Consider the following 14,597-nt stretch of genomic DNA (forward strand, 5'->3'; position numbering starts at 1 on the left):
AGTGGCCTGGCCTGCCGCCAGACCGCCCACCCATGCTATCACCATGCTATTTGCCCCTCGAACATCAAACCCTGATAACTCACTGCTCCTCTGATTTTTCCCAAGACAAAAACCAACAATCGGCCACCGATCACTCATACCAATGTACCAACAATCTGAAACATGCCCCAAGAAACGGGAGGGTTCACACCCCACCGGGGTTCATCCACTAAACTGCTATCAGAGCCCATCCGAACAAAGAATCCCCAACACTCTGTCCTCAGACATCACCATGATAAGCTCCAGTTTCGTTTCTCATATCCCTTTTCAATACTGAGCACCAGATCAATTCCTGAGTCCACCGATGAACCTCCAAAGGTCACCCATAACATGTCCCGAAATGTCTCACTGACTCCTTCCCTACAACAACTATCTCGGCCCAGTGACACACAAGTCACGAAGTTCGCTTAACCCTAAGCGAATGCTACCTTCCCAACTGGAGATCGACTCAACCCCGACCTCTATCATCTGTTACTCATCGTTCCATGCAACTTGCGGTACCTCCCGTACCCGAGTACTGACCGACACAAGTCTAAGACATCATATAACAAACAATACTCCTCAACATGGAACCCACCTCAGAATCCAGAATCTCATCTCGCCTATCCAACGCACCACCAGAGCCAAAATCAACTCGAGAGTTTGGTCCGACCAAGAGTTGGAACCACTCGTCCCAACGAAGCACTCAACTCAGAACTCATTTCCCGCAACCCATGCATACCTCACTTATCCCATTCTTTCGGATTGCGATGACCACACCTTAATCAGACCATAATGACTCCCTATCATTGAGGAGACCCCGGTCTCGCCCCTGGTCCAACCACCAGGTTCCCAAAAACTCATAAATTAGGGCCACCCCATGCCTAAAACTCTTCTGTGCCATGCTCTGATCAAAGAGTACTTTATCATGATAACTTCTCGCTGACTAGCGTGAACTACGTTTTCCCCGTAGCATCACATCAGCTTCTCACTGACTGGTGAGTACTACAGCTTCCCGTAGCATCACAACAACCTCTGACTAGTGAGTACTACGGCTTCCCGTAGCATAACAACAACCTCTGACTAGTGAGTACTATGGCTTCCCGTAGCATCACAACAACCTCTGACTAGTGAGTACTACGGCTTCCCGTAGCATCACAACAACCTCTGACTAGTGAGTACTACGGCTTCCCGTAGCATCACAACAACCTCTGACTAGTGAGTACTACGGCTTCCCGTAGCATCACAACAACCTCTAACTAGTGAGTACTACGACTTCCCGTAGCATCACTATATCTGGCGGCAATCGTCATAACAAAACACCCTTCCCTGCTACGATCCATACTCTTGGACAATCTCACTTGCTGTCATTAACCGAAAGGGCTCCCACTGGAATCATCGATACTTGACCCACCACTTGCCGTCTCCACTCAAGACTCAAAATTATCCGAAATCCAATGCATTAAATTCGGATACCTCGATACCCTACATAGGACCTCACGACGTCTTATCTCATCCACTGATCTTCCTGTTCCACAACCTGTAATTGGTTGTCTAATCAACTTCTGCCCTTTCCAAGCTGAATAACAGCCCCATCATTGACCCAGAATTTCTCAACCGCCGAACTCACCCTACGAGCCAACCATCTCGAATTCACCATTATGACCTTGAAGAATTCCCGTTCACCCCAAGGTCTCCGATCAACGGCCACTTGCCATGGAGGCACTCATCCTTTTCAAACATAACACATGCATTATCTCGCTCCGCACCTCGTCTCAATCACCAACAACCTTGGGCTCAATGGATTCGCACCGCCGGTCTCTATATCCAGATCTCTAACCATTCTCGATCGAATCTCTGATCCCCTCAATAAAATACCCGGTTCTCCCCCACTTAGGGTTCGAACCATCCCCAATTGGCGTACCAGCAATCTATCACACCGACTGTTTCCAACAGTAATCATCGCACCTACTCTTGGAAGGTGCTACGCAACGCTTGATGATCTCTCGATAGAGACCGAGCAGCTCCAAATGCCCTGAAACTCAGATGAAATCCTCAGAACTTCCCACCATGACTGCCTCTAGTCATTCAAAATCTCACACCATTCCATCACCGTACCTCCCAACTGTCCAGTATTAACCCTGACTCTTAGTCTGGAAGTAATGATCTACCGTAATCCTCATCATCAACTCCTCAACCAACGTTCCATCACGTCACTTATCATAAGAGCAGAAACCATATTTCCACTCTTAATACCCATCAAATACAATAAGGGTCACCGCCCTGATATACTCCTCTTGATCATCCGACGTTGCAGCTAACACATGCCCTACTATACTCAATTAGGGTGTATCCTGGTCCTTGACCATCTCAGTCCCCACTGACGACCTGGTCAAGCTATATCTTTACCTCGCGACAGACCTACTGCCATATACTCTGGTTGGAGATCACCATCCGTGTAATCCCACAGGGCTCACCCCCAAACTCAAAAACCGAAATCTCATCACCTCTTACGTCTCCCACAGGAAACGGAAATAGCACCACTCGGGTGTCAGAAAGTGACATCTCCACTATCGGCCGGTCGCCCAACCCAGACCGTATTCTCCCATAATGCACCATCCCTGCTCATCCCTGCGTCTTGCGACTCCAACTGGCATATCACCCACAATCCCTCGGAGCTCACTCGATTTACCTTTTCAAGGGATGTTCCACTAAAACTTGTTCATCAAGGCCTTCTGGCCCCATACTCATTCACTTCTGATCTCAGTCTAGACAATCCCCACGGAATAACCAGTAAAAACCAGGAATACTAACCGCCACATGCCATGGTACTCAAACCGCGTGGCCACCTCTCGATCTGCTATGAATCATGGTACCTGCACCATGTTATCCCCTCTTAATCTTCTACGAATCATGGTACTCGAACCATGTTCCCTCTTCTCATTCCACCTCACATCATGGCACTCGAACCATGACATCACCTCTCGACCTCCTACAACTCATGGTACTCGAACCATTTCATCACTTCTAAATCCGCTACTTATCATGGTACACGAACCATGTCATCATTTCTCAATCCGCTAATTATCATGGTACTCGAACCATGTCATCACTTCTCAATCCGCTAATTATCATGGTACTCGAACCATGTCATCACTTCTTAATCCGCTACTTATCATGGTACTCGAACCATGTCATCACTTCTCAATCCGCTAATTATCATGGTACTCGAACCATGACATCACTTCTCAATCCGCTACTCAAAATCCTCCGGATTAGCCTTCCGGATCGCCGCGGTCATCTCGTCATGAATCATACGGCGAATCTCATCATCGCTAACACCGCTGCTCTCCGGCGTGCGTGGTGTACCTGTTGAGTTTTGAGCATTCTAACACTCCTATGGTGTACATGCAACCCTAAATACCTTGGATCTATGTTTTCTCTATTATACATGCAAATATCAATTTTCCAAGGTATTGTTCTAACTAGCATAATATAAAGTACACATAATATAAATTCTAGTAGAATTACATACCTCTTGTTTGGTGCTTGATTCCATGGAGCTCAAGAGCCTAGTGCCCCAAGTGTGACACCTCAAATGGTTCACACAACATCATAAACACTTGGAATAACTTGAGAGAAAGTACACACTTCATGAAGTCGGTTTGCCCTCCACACATAGACTTAGTGGCCGATTTTGACAAGAATAATATGTTTATATAGTGTGACACTATTAGAGTAAACCCTAATTGTCATGGCTTTCCATTTCCTTGGATCCATGGGTTCAAGTACACCATGGAGCATCCATGGAGCATCCTATGGGATTTAGCCCAACTTGATAATCCATGGAGCATTAGCCCACTATATAAGTATGGATGATTTACACAATCAACTCATATATTTAATTAGTCTTCTTTTGATCACTTAATTAATTCTATATTAATTCTTGATCAATACTAATTAAATAATCTTATTAATATATTAGAACTTATAATATATTAATAAACCTTAAGTGTTATTTCTCTCATTTTAGTCTATCCAAATGCATGATGCCATGCAACCCAAATGGACCATGCCGGGTCGGGTCAAGTATATACCAATTATAGTTATGGACTTAGACACTAATCCAACAGTCTCCCACTTGGATAAGTCTAATAACTATTATTGCAAGTACGCCTTCACAACTTGACCAGCAATCGTAGCTCTTAAAAGCTGCTGCTGAACTCTGAACAAATCAATGACGCGTCCATTAGATAAGTGACCATATATTCCTCCATTCTAGATATCATATGGACTAAGACATGGATTATAATCATTCTCTCTGTCCATTTGTTGTTTCCCGATTTCCGATTTATGACGACCGACTAATTGAACAGATCAAATCAGTCCAGGCCCGGCCGAACACTTAAATTTTGTCATCACTAAATCATCGAGGGGCCCACAGATATCGCTTTTATCCCTTTGAGGGTAAAAGGAATGGATAAACTTCGACTCATATGCTTGTACTGACTACTTGTTGAATCATACACAAAGGCACGTTTTATAACATCGAGTTACCAATGCGTTTTCGTGCAATCAATGTATAACCAACTCATAGTCAACAACTCATATCTCTAGGTTTGAAGAATATAAGATATTATTGTTGGATATAGTGTCTAAGTCCATAACTTTATTTGGTATGTACTTGACCCGACCCGGCATGGTCCATTTGGGTTGCATGGCATTGCAATACTTGGATAGACTAAATGAGAGAATAAGGCACTTATGATTATTAATATATTATAAGTTCTAATATATTAATAATAGTATTATTTAATTAGTATTGATCAAGTATTAATCTAGTATTAATTTGGTGATCAAAGTGAGACTAATTAAATATATAGGGTTGATTATGACAATCATCAATTCTTTTATGGTGGATTAATGATCCATGGTTTATGGGTTTGGTTATAACCATATGGAGCTCCATGGATAGTCCATGGGAGTTACAAACCCATGGGTCATGAGAAATCAAGAGTCATGATAATTAAGGGCATTCATGTGTAAACCCTAATTGTGACAACACTATAAAAGGAACCCTATGGCTAGCAAAATCGTGACCTAGTGGACCTAGTGTTACTAGAGAGGGCATAACCGATTTTGAGTGCTAGAAATATTCGCTCAAGTTATTCCAAGTCTTGTGGTGTTGTGTGAAGCATTTGAGGCACAACATTTGGGGTGCTAGGCTCACAAAGTCTTGAAGGAATCCAAGCAACAAGGTATGTATTTCTACTAGTTTTTATGTTTTATGTAATCCCCATGCCATGCTAGTTAGGAAATAACCTTGAAAAAGAAATTTGCATGTATATAGAGAAAACATAGATTCAAGGTTATTAGGGTTGCATGTACACTTAGGAAGTGTTAGAATGCTCAAAAACCCATGAGTGGTATCAGAGCCTAGGATTGTTTTCTGTATACTTGATGCAAAACTGCTTAAAAATCGAAAATTCTGCATTCTGACGACTGGACTCGCCGAGTCCATGGGGAGGACTCGCCGAGTCCATGAACAAATTCATCCTACTCGGTGAGTAGAATAATGCACTCGGTGAGTAGGAGCGTGCTGGGCAGTTTTTTCGAGTTTTGTTGCTGGAAATGGATTAAGATCATTATCCCAATCTGTTTTGGACTTGTAAAATCTGTTTTTCAAAATGATAATGATTATGTTAACCCATTTTACATGACTTTTATCAATTTTCAAGTATTGTATATGTTTATATGATTTCTTGAAATTGCTTGACATGAATTTGTGTTCTTATGAGTTTTAGAAGATCATAGGAATTATGTGTAACCTCCATGTATGTTTAATTCATGATCTTAATGGAAATGATGGTGTCCATAACTTGTCCTCAAGTTATGGATAACCAAAAGTCACTTCTTTAAATTGTGATTAAAGAACTAAAGAAGTTTCATAAAATGAAGAGTCTTCATTTTATGAACCATTAAAACTCATAAGTTACAAATTGAAGAGACTTGGAATAGTTTCAATTCTTGCCCTCAAGTTTTGGAATTTGAAAAGTCTTACACTTTAATACTTTAATTCCAAATTAAACCTTAGATTTTTAAAAAGTTTAAAAATCAACACTTATACTATTATTATAATTTTATTATATAGATATGTATAAGAATATGTCATTCTTACCGTTAGTAGGCCTCATTCACGAAGCCGGTCTATAAGGGGGGTATAAGGTTGTTGCCTATAAAATGGTGACTTAATGGGTGTCCACTCTCACCCACCGCTTCCTTGATTGGTGGAGGGTCGTTAGCCGAACGGGTAGGATACGACTTTAAATACTCGTTAAAAGTATAATGAATTATAAAGTAACTATACATTATAAATTCCCAATCTTAGTTACTTTAGGAAAATGTGAAATTGGTGCTAGCCCATAAAATTACACTTTGTACCTTACCAAGTCGTTAGTGGAGAGTGTGTGGTTAACCGACGCACTAACATGGACTAGTAAGAGTGGCAAAGGGTAACTTGACTTTATTATAGATCGGTGGAGCGTGTGTGGTTAACCGGCACATCGATTAGGTAATATTGTTGAGGGTACCAAGTCAATTTGTATGGTTATTCACACATTGTTTGTGATCCTCGGCATCCCAGTCACAAACTTGAGAGGGCACAATCGAGATTCAAACATGCCATTGAAAAGTTCAATGTATCTCAAAAGATCTAGGAGTTTCAAAACCAATAAAACCTAATAATAAAATATTTCGTTCTTATGGTGGAAATTGGTAAATCGTCATTTACCTACCTTCAAATATTTTATAGTATGGATTACGGCATCCCTCTTCCAACTATAAATAGTTTGTTGGATCCTAGCCTTAATATTTCATTTGGGTGAATTATTACGGATTCCTAATCTAATGAAACTTGTCTTTCTTTCCTTTTAGATGTCTTCCAACAATGCTTCTGGCTCAAACCCAACATGCTCCTTTTCCCTTATGAACTTGTGTGGTAAGGTCATCTTTGATGGATCCAATTTCAATGAGTGGATCAGAAACATCAGAATGATTACCCGCTATGAGGACAAAGAATATGTCCTCGATAGGGAGCTTAAGGTTGTGAGTGAAGCCACTGCTACTCCTGAAGAGTTTGCGGAGTTTGTTGCACATGAAAAGGATGCTACTAAAGTAGCATGCATCATGATGGCCACCATGACTCCTGAACTTCAAAAATCCTATGAAGATTTCTACCCCTATGAGATGCACCTGGATCTGATGGAAAGGTACCATCAGAGCGCGCGTCAGGAGAGGTTTGAAATCATCTCCTCCATGATAACCGCAAGGATGAAGGATGGTGAACCCATCACCGGTCACTTGCAGAAGATGCAAAGGTTCGTTGACCGGTTGCTGAAGCTAAATGTTGACTTTCCTGAGGAAATGGCGATTGACATCATTCTTCATTCCTTACCTCCAAGTTATGATCAGTTTCGTATGACTTATCATATGAACAAGGAGGAAGTCACACTTAGCAAACTTCAAGGACTCTTAAGGACAGCTGAAAATGGCCTTAAGGGTAAAGCGGTTGCTACTTCTACTCCTTCAACAGCCCCTGTTCTGGCTATTGGGCAGGGAAAGGGTAAGAAGAGGAAAAACCCTTCGAAGGGTACCAAGGGTAAGACTCTTGATGGTTCCTCTTCAAGTGGGACAAACAAAGGTCCCATTACTCCTTCTTCAAACCCAAAGGAAGCACAGTGCTTCTATTGCCAGGATAAGGGACACTTCAAGCGAAGCTGCCCTAAATATCTGCAAGATGTAAAGGATGGGAAGGTTAAACCCACCCATGCAGGTATTTACACAATATTGTCTAATAACTCATCTAATGCTAATTCTTGGGTGCTTGATACAGGTTGTGGTATTCACATATGTACTGATTTGCAGGCACTAAGAAGAAGTGAGCAAGTGGAGCACGGGAAGATAAACTTAGTCATGGGCAACAGGAAAGCATCACCTGTTACCAAGATAGGAGTTTATTCTTTATTGCTTAATAATGGGTTAATGTTAGATTTGAATAAGTGTTGTTACTCGCCCGAAATGGCGAGAAATATTATTTCTTTTCATGGCTTGTACAAACAAGGTTTTTCATTTTCATTTGATAATAAAAATGGTGCTATTAATGTTTATTACAATGATGTATTTTACTTTAAAGCATTACCTTGTGATGGTGTATATGAAGCCGTGCATGTCGTAGACAATCTAGGAAATAATGTGTTGTATATTGATTCTTCAGATAGCTTAGATAAAGCATCCTTGTGGCATTGTCGTCTTGGACATGTTAACAAGAAGCGCATAGGCCAACTCCAAAAGGCTGGAGTCTTGGAATCATTTGACCTCAAGTCAGATGATAGTTGTGAGTCTTGTTTACTTGGAAAAATGACAAAGTCACCCTTCACAGGTACTTGTGATAGGGGTGAAGGTTTGTTGGACCTTGTACACACGGATGTGTATGGGCCCTTCAGAGTTGCTACAAGGGATGCTAATCGCTATTATGTGACTTTTACTGATGATTATAGTAGATATGGATATATTTACTTAATCAAGCATAAGTCAGAAACCTTTGAAAAGTTCAAAGAGTTTAAGCAGGAAGTGGAGAATCAATTGGGCAGGAACATCAAGATGCTCCGATCCGATCGGGGAGGAGAGTATCTTAGCATTGAGTTCCTTGACTATCTTAAGGAATGTGGGATTGTCTCACAATTGACACCTCCCAGAACACCACAGTTGAATGGTGTAGCTGAGAGGCGCAATCGAACCTTGTTGGATATGGTTCGTTCCATGATGAGTCGAGCTTCGTTACCAATCTCTTTCTGGGGGTATGCCTTAGAGACTGCCGCCCATATCCTTAATCTAGTCCCTACTAAAAAGGTTGCCAAAACACCTCACGAGATGTGGACTGGGAAAGTTCCCAATTTGGACCACATCAAGATTTGGGGTTGTGAAGCTTTCGTGAGGCGTGAGACTCATGATAAGCTTGAACCTCGAAGTGAGAGGTGTATTTTCATCGGCTACCCACAGAGATCCTTTGGTTACCTCTTCTACAGACCCAGTGATAATGTGGTCTTTGTAGCAAGAAGAGGAGTCTTTCGTGAGAGAGAATTCATAAGCCACGGGGACAGTGGGAGGCAAATTGACCTTGAAGAGCTTCAAGAGTCAAGTGGTGAAGGAACCTCAAATGCTATCAACCAACCTGAGGAGGAAACTCCTGTTGATCCGATAGATGAGTCTGTACCTCCAAGACGTTCCATTAGGGTGAGGAACACACCTGATTTTTATTATGGTTATCACATCACCGCTGAAGGTGATACGTTTATTAGTGATAGTACACTAATAGATTTGGATGAACCTAATAACTACAGGGAAGCCATGGCAGGCCCTGAGTCTGCTAAATGGAAGGAGGCTATGGACAGCGAGATTCAGTCCATGTATGACAATCAAGTTTGGAACTTGGTTGACAATGTACCAGGTCGTAAGACAGTTGGGTGCAAATGGATCTTCAAGAAGAAGACCGACATGGATGGAAAGGTACATACTTACAAAGCACGACTGGTTGCGAAGGGCTTTACTCAAACTCCGGGAGTTGACTATGATGAGAGCTTCTCACCAGTAGCTAAGATTAAGTCTATTAGAGTATTGTTAGCCATAGCTGCATTTCATGATTATGAAATATGGCAAATGGATGTCAAAACCGCTTTCCTTAATGGAAAGTTGGTTGAGGATGTTTACATGGCTCAACCAGAGGGTTTTGTCGATACAAGATACCCTAATAGAGTGTGTAAGCTTGATAAATCCATTTATGGATTGAAACAAGCATCTCGCAGATGGAATCTTTGCTTTGATGAGAAAGTTAAAGAGTTTGGCTTTTCTAGGAGTGAGGATGAGTCTTGTGTGTATGTCAGGGCTAGTGGGAGCATAGTTAGCTTCTTGGTGTTGTATGTGGATGACATACTTCTCATAGGAAACGACGTCCAAACCTTGCAGGAGGTTAAGTCCTGGCTTGGGAAGTGTTTCGCTATGAAGGACCTTGGGGAAGCTGCCTATATCCTAGGGATACGGATATTGAGAGATAGGAGTAAGAGACTAATTGGACTTAGTCAAAGTACTTACTTGGATAAGGTGCTGAAGAGGTTCAGCATGCAAGAATCCAAGAAAGGAGAATTACCAATCCAGAGTAACGCCAAGCTGAGTAAGACTCAGAGTCCGAGTACAGAGGCTGAGATAGCTAAAATGAGTCATATACCATATGCTTCCGCTGTGGGCTCGATCATGTATGCTATGACTTGTACTCGCCCTGATGTGGCCTTTGCTTTGAGCATGGTCAGTAGATATCAAGGGAACCCTGGCAAGGCACACTGGACAACGGTAAAGAACATTCTCAAGTATCTGCGGAGGACTAAGGATTGGGTCCTTACCCTCGGAGGCAGTGATGACTTGAGAGTGGAAGGATATAGCGATGCTAGCTTCCAGACTGATAGGGATAATTTCCGCTCTCAGTCAGGCTGGGTCTTTATCCTAAGTGGAGGGGCAATTACTTGGAAAAGTTCCAAGCAGGAGACAGTAGCTGATTCTACTTGTGAATCAGAGTACATAGCAGCAAGTGAAGCAGCTAAGGAGGCGATATGGCTAAAGAACTTCATCGGAGACCTTGGAGTTGTACCAGCTATAAAGGAGCCAATGGAAATTTTCTGTGACAATGAAAGTGCGGTTGCTTTGGCTAAGGAACCGAGAGATCACGGGAGATCTAGGCACATTGACAGAAAATACCATTTCATAAGACATAGAATAGAAGAAGGACTCCTCGTGGCAAAGAGGGTATCATCAGATGAGAATCCGGCAGATCCCCTCACGAAGGGATTGAGCAGGGTTAAGCATTTACAGCATGCGAGGCGCATTGGGCTGAAGGATGATATTAGTTTCAATAATTAGTTTCCTGAAACTTGTAAAATGTAATTGACATTTGATGATAAATAAAAGTTGTTATTTATTTATGAGTAAGGTGTTACTATCTTGTGTTGATTGTTTACTATGTTTCAATTTTGCATGTTTTTACTTCCAGAATAATTATGTTGTTATTCAAACCATCCACAGTCAGTCAAACTTTGGAAGTAAGTATTGATTTAAGACTGTCATGAATTTGGCTTGTATGATTTGTCTAAAAGTGCTTTGGACAATGCAATGGTTGCTACAACATTCATGAGTACTCATAAGGGCTGAGTATTGGATCCAACCCACGCTCACTTGCATCACTTCATGGAATTTATCTCGAGTGATCGTGAGACGGTAATATCATATAAATCTTCAAACCTAGAGATATGAGTTGTTGACTATGAGTTGGTTATTCATTGATTGCACGAAAACGCATTGGTAACTCGATGTCATAAAACGTGCCTTTGTGAATAATTCAACAAGTAGTTAGTACAAGCATATCAGTCGAAGTTTATCTGTTCCTTCTAGAAATAGAAGTGATATATAGGCCCCTCGATGATTTGGTTTTGACCTATGTACCGGGCCCGGTCAGAACCTAATTGATGTGTTCAATTTAGTTCTATGTCGAAACAAATCAGAGATCGAGAAACAAATGCTGGACAATAAGTAAGACCATCTTCCATGTGTTTGTCCGGCTGATATCATGAGAACAGAGGATTATATGATCACTTATCTTAAATGGCGTATCATCATCATCTCAGTTCCGAGAGACTTTGAAAGAGCTACGATTGCTAGTCGGATTTTGAAGTCATATTTGCAAATATAGTTATTAGACTTATCCAAGTGGGAGACTGTTGGATATAGTGTCTAAGTCCATAACTTTATTTGGTATGTACTTGACCCGACACGGCATGGTCCATTTGGGTTGCATGGCATTGCAATACTTGGATAGACTAAATGAGAGAATAAGGCACTTATGATTATTAATATATTATAAGTTCTAATATATTAATAATAGTATTATTTAATTAGTATTGATCAAGTATTAATCTAGTATTAATTTGGTGATCAAAGTGAGACTAATTAAATATATAGGGTTGATTATGACAATCATCAATTCTTTTATGGTGGATTAATGATCCATGGTTTATGGGTTTGGTTATAACCATATGGAGCTCCATGGATAGTCCATGGGAGTTACAAACCCATGGGTCATGAGAAATCAAGAGTCATGACAATTAAGGGCATTCATGTGTAAACCCTAATTGTGACAACACTATAAAAGGAACCCTATGGCTAGCAAAATCGTGACCTAGTGGACCTAGTGTTACTAGAGAGGGCATAATCGATTTTGAGTGCTAGAAGTATTCTCTCAAGTTATTCCAAGTCTTGTGGTGTTGTGTGAAGCATTTGAGGCACAACATTTGGGGTGCTAGGCTCACAAAGCCTTGAAGGAATCCAAGCAACAACAAGGTATGTATTTCTACTAGTTTTTATGTTTTATGTAATCCCCATGCCATGCTAGTTAGGAAATAACCTTGAAAAAGAAATTTGCATGTATATAGAGAAAACATAGATTCAAGGTTATTAGGGTTGCATGTACACTTAGGAAGTGTTAGAATGCTCAAAAACCCATGAATTATCGTCTCACGATTCACTCGTGATAGAATCCATGAAGTGAATCCAAATGAGTGTGGGTTGAATCCAATACTCAGGCCTTATGAGTACTCATGAATGTTGCAGCAACCATTGCTATGTCTAATGCACATCATACAAATCATACAAGCCAAATTCATGACAGTCTTGATTCATATCTACTTCCAACATATGACCGACTGTGGATGGTTTGAATAACTTAGTCATTCGGAAGAATGACCTAGTTATTCTGGAAGTCAAAACATGCAAAGTGAAACACAAAAATAATACTAATCCTGTATGGCCCCAACACTTTGAGTGTAAATAAAAACCCTTTTATCTAAGCACCATATTGATTACTCATTATTCATGTTTCGATTAATCAACTTAATACTTGAATTGAAACAATAGTCATGCCATGCTCCAAGCATGCACACTATGTTCGTCCAAACAATAGCTATGCCATACTCGAAGTATGCCCACTATGTTTACATGTGGTCCTCTCTTTGTGAAACAGATCGATTGACAATATTTCAATGATGCTCATTTCACAATCCCAAATCCTTTACAATAAATGTAAGAACACCAAATTCTTGTCATTTACGATAATCTTGTTAGATTCTAAACTTATATGCAATGATCCTCTTGTAATGAATATGCACACAAGTCACAAAGACTTGGCAACATACATTACAAAGCATTCTAATGGAAAGCAATTCCATGAAGTCTCAAATTCAAAGTGCATTCCTTTGAACATCCTTCTTTGCATTAAGTTCTTTAATTTTACACAGATTCAAAGAATAACTTCCACCTATGGAAACAATTCCACATTCCCATTTTGACCATCACTTTTGAACAAGATTTTCCTCTTTTCAAAATATGTCAATATGGTCCTTACTCTATACTTCCAATTGTCCATGAGTAACCAACCTTTGGAAAACCTCAAATTGTTCTCGACAATTGCTTAATCATTTTAGTCATATCCAGTTCTAATCCATTTTCCCTTCTTAATGCCCTGAGCATTAGGAAGATTTAGAAAGGATAACTATTATAGCTCATGTAATCGATCCTATACCCGAAGCATATAGGACACGATTCATGCTAATTTTTTTTATTTCCCATGTTCTCACAATTCGAACTATGAAGAGGTATGCCGTAATCATAATCGAATTTTGAGAATGCAACATATATAGAATTTCCTTATGTTGAACCATTCCAACATAACATTCATATATATCCTTGACTAAAGTTGATTAAAATCTCAATCTAAGCTTGTAGAATTGGAATGAAGTATAAAATCGTCTCCCTTAATTATAGGGAAACAACTTTTCAAAGCGAATTGAAACTTTTGTTTTCTATAATTAACATTGCTAACTTGAAACATAATCATCATGCTCCCACTAGCATAATGATTATTATCTTACTAGCATAACACTTAAGCTCCCACTAGCTTTGACATGTATCCAGAGATCAGCTGGACTTTTAGAAATCAATACTTTATTGACTTTCTTACCAAAGTTCAGATTTCTGATACGCGATTGCTTTGATAAGACTTTATCAAAATCATACACCTTTCCTTAGATAGCTCACTTGTGTGTCTAAACAATTATGAAGAGGGATGTCGTAATCATAATGTTTAGACCTTTTGTCATTCTCACAATTGCTATCTACTTAAAATCTACTTAGTGAAAGAGTTTCCTCACCATCATTTTCATGAATCGTAGAGAAACCTTATGACACTTAGATTTTATGGTGTATGTGTTCCTATCCATGTGAATTTTTCATAACCACAATCACAAGACAAGGTTAGTGGCAAATCCAAACACATATGGACTGAACTTGTTCTATCTTAATTTCTTTCCACCCGGCAGCACAAGGGCCTACCATTGCTTCCAGGTTGTTATGCAAACAATTGAGAACTCATAGAACTCACAAGCATAGTCAACTTTTAACTGGAATAGACACAGAAATAAGAGTAT

This window comes from Lactuca virosa, chromosome 3, assembly GCF_052849685.1.
Source record: "Lactuca virosa cultivar CGN04683 chromosome 3, Lactuca_virosa_CGN04683_v6, whole genome shotgun sequence".
NCBI classification, from domain to species: domain Eukaryota; kingdom Viridiplantae; phylum Streptophyta; class Magnoliopsida; order Asterales; family Asteraceae; genus Lactuca; species Lactuca virosa.